Source organism: Phoenix dactylifera, chromosome 11, assembly GCF_051530095.1.
Source record: "Phoenix dactylifera cultivar Ajwa chromosome 11, Ajwa_hap1_PhDact_Kaust_v1.1, whole genome shotgun sequence".
NCBI lineage: Eukaryota > Viridiplantae > Streptophyta > Magnoliopsida > Arecales > Arecaceae > Phoenix > Phoenix dactylifera.
In genome coordinates this window covers 642,687-650,205 of record NC_143200.1, presented here as the reverse complement: position 1 = coordinate 650,205, position 7,519 = coordinate 642,687, and the positions used below count along the sequence as shown (strand labels likewise).

Genomic DNA, 7,519 nt, shown 5'->3' with positions numbered 1-7,519 from the left:
ATAGGATGGACTCTTAATTAGTTGTCATAAGTTCCTCCAAGTATTTATGTGCATTGAAATCTCAAGCATATGTAAGATGGCTAGATAAATGAAGAAATGGTTGATCATATTAATTCTAAAAATCTTATATTAGCATCCATTATGAAAATACAAGCAGCAAAAATATTGTTACGTCCGCCATAGAGGTCAAGTATATTCAGCACCCTAACTAAACATTTTATATGATAAGATTTTTTTAGCGACTTTTAGATGAAGAGCACACAATATTTAGGTGGTTTGGTTTATTAACTTATTTACAGGCAGAGACAATGCAAAAGTTTACCATAGAAAACTAGAAATTACAGAGTATAAGATTTCCTCACAAATCCTCGTCCCCAACACACCCGATCTTTAGAATAATTAATTGTTCTATTTTTTTAGAGTTACAATATATATAGTAGCTCCATTGTCTTGGGAGGAGATTTCTTTAGACAGGGAAGCTGGAGGAAGAAGGTCAGCTATTGGCTTTCTTATCCTTCTCCACAAATCAGTGAACTTGCCCGACACCCAATTATCCAAAGGCATCAGTGGGAAAGGCTTTTGAGCCTTATTTTGGTGACTCTCCTTTGTATTACAGTGATCTCTATCATACGCCAAAAATTATGTTTTTCTTATTTAGGTGACTAAGATCATGAAGGAACATTCCTTGATATTGGAAATTCTAACATGATCTAGGGTGGGGGAAAAATTTAGTCCCACTTTTTGGAGATGGTGGATGGTTGAGCTGGGTATGTCTCTCGGTGGTTATTTGCGGGAGAAAAAAAGAACCCAAGACCTACTATATTGTGCTTGCTCTACTTATGATTGTCGTTTGTCATTTTACATGTTTATTTGCATTGTTTATTCATAAACAAGATAGAGATTTTATTTTGCCACAAGTTCAAGTTTATTTGAATGCGAAGATCTAGACTACTTAGTTTCATCCTTAGAACACACAACAGTTGCGCAATTTCATATCTTTATCAAACAAATTAAAGTAAGTTCAGATCTCTTTGAATGCGAAGATCTAGACTTAGTTCTGTCCTTCGAGCATGCAGCAGTTGCACAATTTCATTTCTTGATTAAACAAATTAAAGTTGAGTTGAACAATTTCCTGTCCCAAAAGTTTATGTGGATTTGTTGAGGACAATATGGATGGTGCACACATTAGGTAATCCTACTGATTCTCAGCCTACCTTGATACATTATTATTCATAAAGAACTGATCACCTCCTTGTACATTCTTTTCTTCTCTTAACTAAAAAAGAGTGGCCTCCTTCTAGCGTCACTTATAGCCCAACCGTTGTTGTCCGACTCATACTTGGGCTCTAGTCAACATCTAGCCTGACCTGAGCCCATTTTTTTGATAAGTGGGTATTCTAATGCTTCTATCTACTTTGTCCTTTTTGTAATGCATACAACTCTCATATCAACTTCATTCCTTTCCAATTTCAATGACAGAGTACTTCTATTTGTTCCCCAAGAAAAAAGGAAGTACTTTTATTAGTTTTACATATTGCACCTTATGCCTCTTTTACATGTGCTTGCAGTACCTTCCATAACTTGCATACAGCTTAAACTACCAAATGCATGGCAAATTGGACTTTCCTTTGTCAGGCGACAAACATAATCTCTCCCAACTTTAGCTTAGAGAACACATAATATGAAATAGTACATGTAAATGCCTTATTATTCAATGTTTACATGCAACATGTAAATCCGGTCTATTGAGATAATAAAATAGAATAAACATAAGGGAAAAGCTCTAACTAATAAGGTTAGAGTGAGATGACGAAGCGAGACAAAAAATTAATAGGTTTAGCCTTCCATATACAAAGTGCCATACTCTTTGGTTTTCTATTAGATGCTCCTTTAATCTGTTTAAAGATTAAACTGTTCTATTCATAAAATTTATTTGATTTTCCAGCCAAATACTCCAACCAATGATCATGATCAAAGTATCTCGACAATTTTCCGAACACTAACTCTTCTCCAATCCACCCACGAAGATAAGAGAGGAGAAGGGGGAGGCAAATATCTTGAGCTTATGTCCAAATTAATGTCTCCATATACCTTTCACAAAACTTTACTCTAAAATTGAGTGATTGGTCATTTCTTTATGTTTAGAGCGGAGTATATTGCTGATAGGTGCTATCCAGTTCCTTTTCCTGAGATTCTCAGTAGTTGATGTATTACAAGAGACCATCAGTTAAGAAAAAGATAAGAGCTTCTGATGGTAGAATCTTGAGAATAGCAACTTAATTATAAAAGACACATTTAAATCATAGACAACAGTGATTACCACATTTGCATGTGCCTTGCAGCCAGTAACTTAAACAAACCTATATGGGGGGGCCTAATCTCGATCTCGCGCATACAATAGAAACTCCATGCTATTATAAAATACATAATTTAGGCAAGGGTGATAGGATGCAGGATCTATCATGTAGCAATTGTCACAAATATAATAAAGCATTTCCGATGCAGATTACATTCAAGAAACATCTAGTGTTATAATCAAGTGATATTATCAATACCAATGTATCCTTCTAAAGAGTAATTGCATCATATATTTTTATTATCTCGACAACTGCCTTACCATTGGGTGAGGCCAAGGTGGAACAATATTGTTTGCAAGCTTGAGTTAGGACGACATTGCTCAAACCTAACTAATTAGAGGAATTATTATGTAGACCAGGTTCATCATGGATCTAGGATGAAATTACTTTATTTTTTTTTCTCTTTCCTTCTTTTTTTGTGTTGCTATTACACATATAAAGGGAGATTGAGGGAGAAAATGGAGTGATTTTATCCTAGGTCCATGGTGGACCTGATCCATCTAATAGTTTCACGACTAATTGGATCACATCAAAAACCAAACCTAATTATCTGACCTTTAACGCCCTTGAGGTGTGATGACCAAACCTAATTATTTGAACTTTAACATCCTTGAGGTATGATGTGCTACATGTGACACTCTAGAGGAACTCTATTATCTTTTGCATTAAGTTTTATTCAAGCAGTGCTTTTGTATGATTGAGTGGTATCAATTCCGACTAGGTTCATTTTCATGAAAAATTTACATTAAGCTTAGGTCGAATAGTGTTTATTTCTGTACTGGTCTTATATCTAGCATGTCACAAGATCGTGTGGAAAATAATATTATAGACTCCAATGAAGACTTTCTGGTTGGCTGAGTTGATAATTAAAATCTTTTTTAGTGGTCATAGAAGATACTTAAGTGCTACCCTTGTTATAATCTATGAACTCCTGGCATTGGACCCATGCCCAATCATGTGAACTGTACATTACTATATACATAGTCTTGGTTGGTTAATTAACACAAGTGTTTACCCAAATTTTGTCCCCCATAGAGAGAGAGAGAGAGAGAGAGAGAGAGAGAGAGAGAGAGGGGATGGGCAGCCTCCCACTCCCATGGTCATAGGTCACATGCTACTATGTGATGACGCAAAACCTTCATCTATTAGAATTGAAGGTGATGGGTGTGACTATGTTCCGTCCCCCCTACTAACCTTGCCCTCTCAGCTGGAAATTTTTGGTGCATAGTTTGCATCTCACAAAATGTTGTACAGAGTTCGATGATCACTATCAGAAGATGGATAGCTATCAAACAAAATAGTTTTATGTGCCATACATTGCACGTTGTTGTTGACAACCACCCATCTGGCAGCCATCGAGATCACATAACATTTTGGATGCAACCCCGCACAACAGACGATCCTAGGTTTCTAATCCACCACTTGGTACAAATAGGTGGAGGTTGCGTGCTTCCTTCCCTCCCAAGGGGTTCTATGGTCAAGGCCCCCAACCGACCCTAACGATGGCCAGCTCGGCAGTGGTGGTTCTCGATCCTGACCCACGGGGTAATATGAGCTTTGGTACGCGTCTAGCATGGATTGATGTACCCAAAAAATATCTATGGCCCTGTCACGGACCTTGGCCAAACAATAATGGATGATGGAGAGCCTCAAATAAGGATTACGCCATTGCTGCAAATTAGAAATGTTTGCATCCTTGATCATTAAGTTATGAATTCCATTGATGAGCTTTAAGTTATGAATTGTTCGAAAAATCCAGATTATGCCACTGCAAAATTACATCAAGATATTTTTGAAATCGTCCCCTAAGCTCTTCTTTATTTGCATATTAGTGCTCCACCGCAAAACTTTGGTAGAAACATAGCTCTTTATAGTATAAATTGAATGTTATCTCTTAGTCATGGATGATTTGAGGGGCATATATACAAATGGTGGGTTCAATATGTAATAGGTCATATTTATAGGAATATACATGCAAAAATTTCTAAATGAAGTAGCTCTAAAATTAGGTGGGGACTTAAAAAGTCCCCTCCTATTCTTCCTGAAAAAATACTAAGGGGACAAAACTTGGAATTGTACTCGAGCTAATTTAAGCTAAAGCAATGGAGCATGGTGCAGGAGAAATATATTCCAAGAGAGAGAGAACAAGGTAGCTGATTTCATGGTCAAGACTCAGGAGTGGCTACCCTGACAAATGGCCATTTTTGTGGTATGAAGGTGCTACATGGTTGCTTGGGCTGGTTCAAGGGACGGCTGTAAATGTTGTTGTAGCGTCACCTCGGATTAGGACCAAATAATTCCTCCGGTTGAAGCTAACCTGTTGGACTCTAGTACTGACGTCTTGCATCCAATTTTAAATTCAGGGAGAGAGAGATATCCAGCACCAGTTTCCCAACGCCATCCAAACAACTTTTTCAGCATCTACATAAAAATGATTATAAAGTCATAAAATGTTAAAGCAAAATTGGCCGGCTGAGAAAGCGATCAAGAACCCTAACAATTCTATTAATGGGCGTGGCAGTATTGACAATATTCATCCATCCCACGAACTTTTGAAAAAGTTCAATCAGGATTCCAAGCACCCGAAGATATAAAGTACCAAGATAAACATCCAAAAAGTATTTAACTTGGTCAATTTCTATTTTTAGTCTTTTTATTTTCTTTGAGATACAACATCTACGAAAGTTACAAGACTGTTTCTTGGAGCAAGACGGGTTCCCTGATCAACTGTCAAACCATTTGGAAAATTAGATATAAACCTGCGTCCAGACGTGGATATTCTAAAAGCCTCTGCTGTTTTAATTACTTCCAACATATTTCTTGGTCAGCTTTGTTACTAATCCAGAATCAAACTTAGTTATATGATTCTGTGGAACGAAGAATTACTTTGTAATTGGCAGCGTCTTATAAACCATTCCTCTATGCTATTCTTTCAATAGGCTCAGGCCCACTGACTCGTTAGTAGGCCTTCTAGAAAAGAAAGTGGTCCATTATAAATCAATCGTCCAAGAACCCAGAGGTTGGCGAGGCGTTCAGAATGTTAGATCATAGATGATGGCGTGAAGGCCACCGTCCGTTCATCAATGAATGGACCGTTATTATAATTTCACGCGGTTTTGGGGGATCACCAGTCTCCCTCAACACGCGTACGCTACCTTCCATTATTACTCCTCTCCTCCCACGGCGCTTTGAAGAGACTCCACCCCTCTCCCGTCTCTTCCGTTCTTTTGCCAGGACTTTTCTTTCCCTTCTTCTCCCAGTACCTGCAAGCCTCTCTGTCCTCTTCCCTTGTCCTCCTCTTCCCTCCTCCTCTTCTGAACTTAACCATGGCTGCCCTCCTCTTGGTTGCCATCCTATTCACTTGTGGCCTCATCAACTCCTACTTCTTTCTCCATTCTCCAAAGCTCTTGGCATGGCTTGCTTCGTTTCTTTGTATAGCTTCCTCGCCAAAGCCAAAAGAGAAAACTCCCAAGAAGGTTGACAAGGAAGTTGTAGCTAGCAAGGCAGTAGCCGACAAGGCCGGCATGGAGACGATATTCGCTACCTTCGATAGGGATGGCGACGGCTTCATCACTGCCGAGGAGCTGGAGGAGTCATTCAAGAGGTTGGGGCTCTTCAGCACAAGAAATGAGATTATGAGCATGATGGAGAGGGTCGATGCCAATGGAGACGGCCTCATAGACCTCGAGGAGTTCGGGGAGCTCTATGATTCCGCAGGGAGAGGCCGAGGGGCGGGGCGAGAAGGAGAAGATGGTGATGAGAGAGTAGAGAGAGGCAAAGAAGAGGAGGAGGAACGGGAGATGGAGTTGAGAGAGGCCTTTGATGTGTTTGATGGGAACGGGGACGGGCTGATAACGGTGGAGGAGTTGGGGTTGGTGCTGGCTTCCCTGGGACTAAAGCGAGGGGCGACGGCGGAGGACTGCCAGGATATGATAAGGAAGGTGGACATGGATGGGGATGGCATGGTCAACTTTGGGGAGTTCAAGAAGATGATGCTGGAGGGTGGGAAGCTCTTCTGATGCAAGTGTTATCACTTGCCTCTGCCATATTGGGGATATCTGTGGTTGGTGAACATGGTGGTCTCTTCTTTGTTCAGAAATGTGTATAACCTAAGAAGTTTACCAAAAAAAAAAAAAAAAAGAAGTTTATGCTGACCCTTTGTTCTTTTCTTTTTGCTTCTCTTCTTGCTCATAAGTGTGTATGACCTAATAAACTAATGCTTAACTCTTTGTTCTTTTTGTCAAAAATATGTATAAATATCCAAAATCTATTCCCGATGTGGGGCTAAACACATGTGTACAAATGCTCATATACTCTTTTTGTTTAAGTTCCGGCATCTTCACCAAGCTAAAGTTTCAAATCCATCCAAATCTAATCATAAATACTACGGTTGGCTCGTGATCAGTTCCAATGAGCCTATACTACAATATCTCCTAATCTATATAGGCTATAGCCAGATTTGTTCTAATATTATTTATAATAACCCAAGATTTCATCTTAAAAACCTAGCTGGAAGGTATTAGTAGGATTTTTTATTCCTGAATAAGTACCTACAATTTATCCAGTCTCGTAGAGGCAAAATTTGATGGGTCCGTGGTATGAAGTCCTTATTTGGTGGGCTATGGTATAAAGTGCTTGCGAAGGTTGTGGTTACCCATATAAAATCGTACCTGATTCCCACTTAATCTTGAATTCTCTTAAGTCTAATTGAAACTCTAGGGCTTGCTTACCTACATCTGAACCCTGGTTCCAATTAGACCAAACTAATAAACGAAGTTCATTCACTATGGTTTGGGTGTGGAGTAACTAGGATATGGATCTTTCAGGTATGGAACCCACCTAATAACACCCAAATTGAACGCATTAGACCCTATATTAATTCCTCCAAAATTCTTCTAAGGAATCTAGTCTAATCCAACTTATCAAATGAATGGGTCAGACCTAGGCGTCAATATTAGATCTAAAACACTGTGGGACAAATCTAGGTCAAGCTGGACCTAGATAGCAAGATCTAGTTTGCTTTCAGCCCAGCCTGGCAGAGAGCATATGTTGGGTAAGAGCCAGCCTTTAGACAATATCCAAACTTTTGGTGGACCATGCTTGATCTATGTATAGAGCCGAACTGAATATATGATCAAGACTACTTGGGAATTCTCCTCCCC

The 7,519-nt window shown here is 39.2% G+C and overlaps 1 pseudogene; it reads left to right on the top strand.

The window, feature by feature from the left end:
* Window positions 1-5,631: 5,631 nt before the first annotated feature.
* On the top strand, window positions 5,632-6,405 carry LOC103710120 (calmodulin-like protein 3 pseudogene; annotated as a pseudogene).
* Window positions 6,406-7,519: the final 1,114 nt, after the last annotated feature.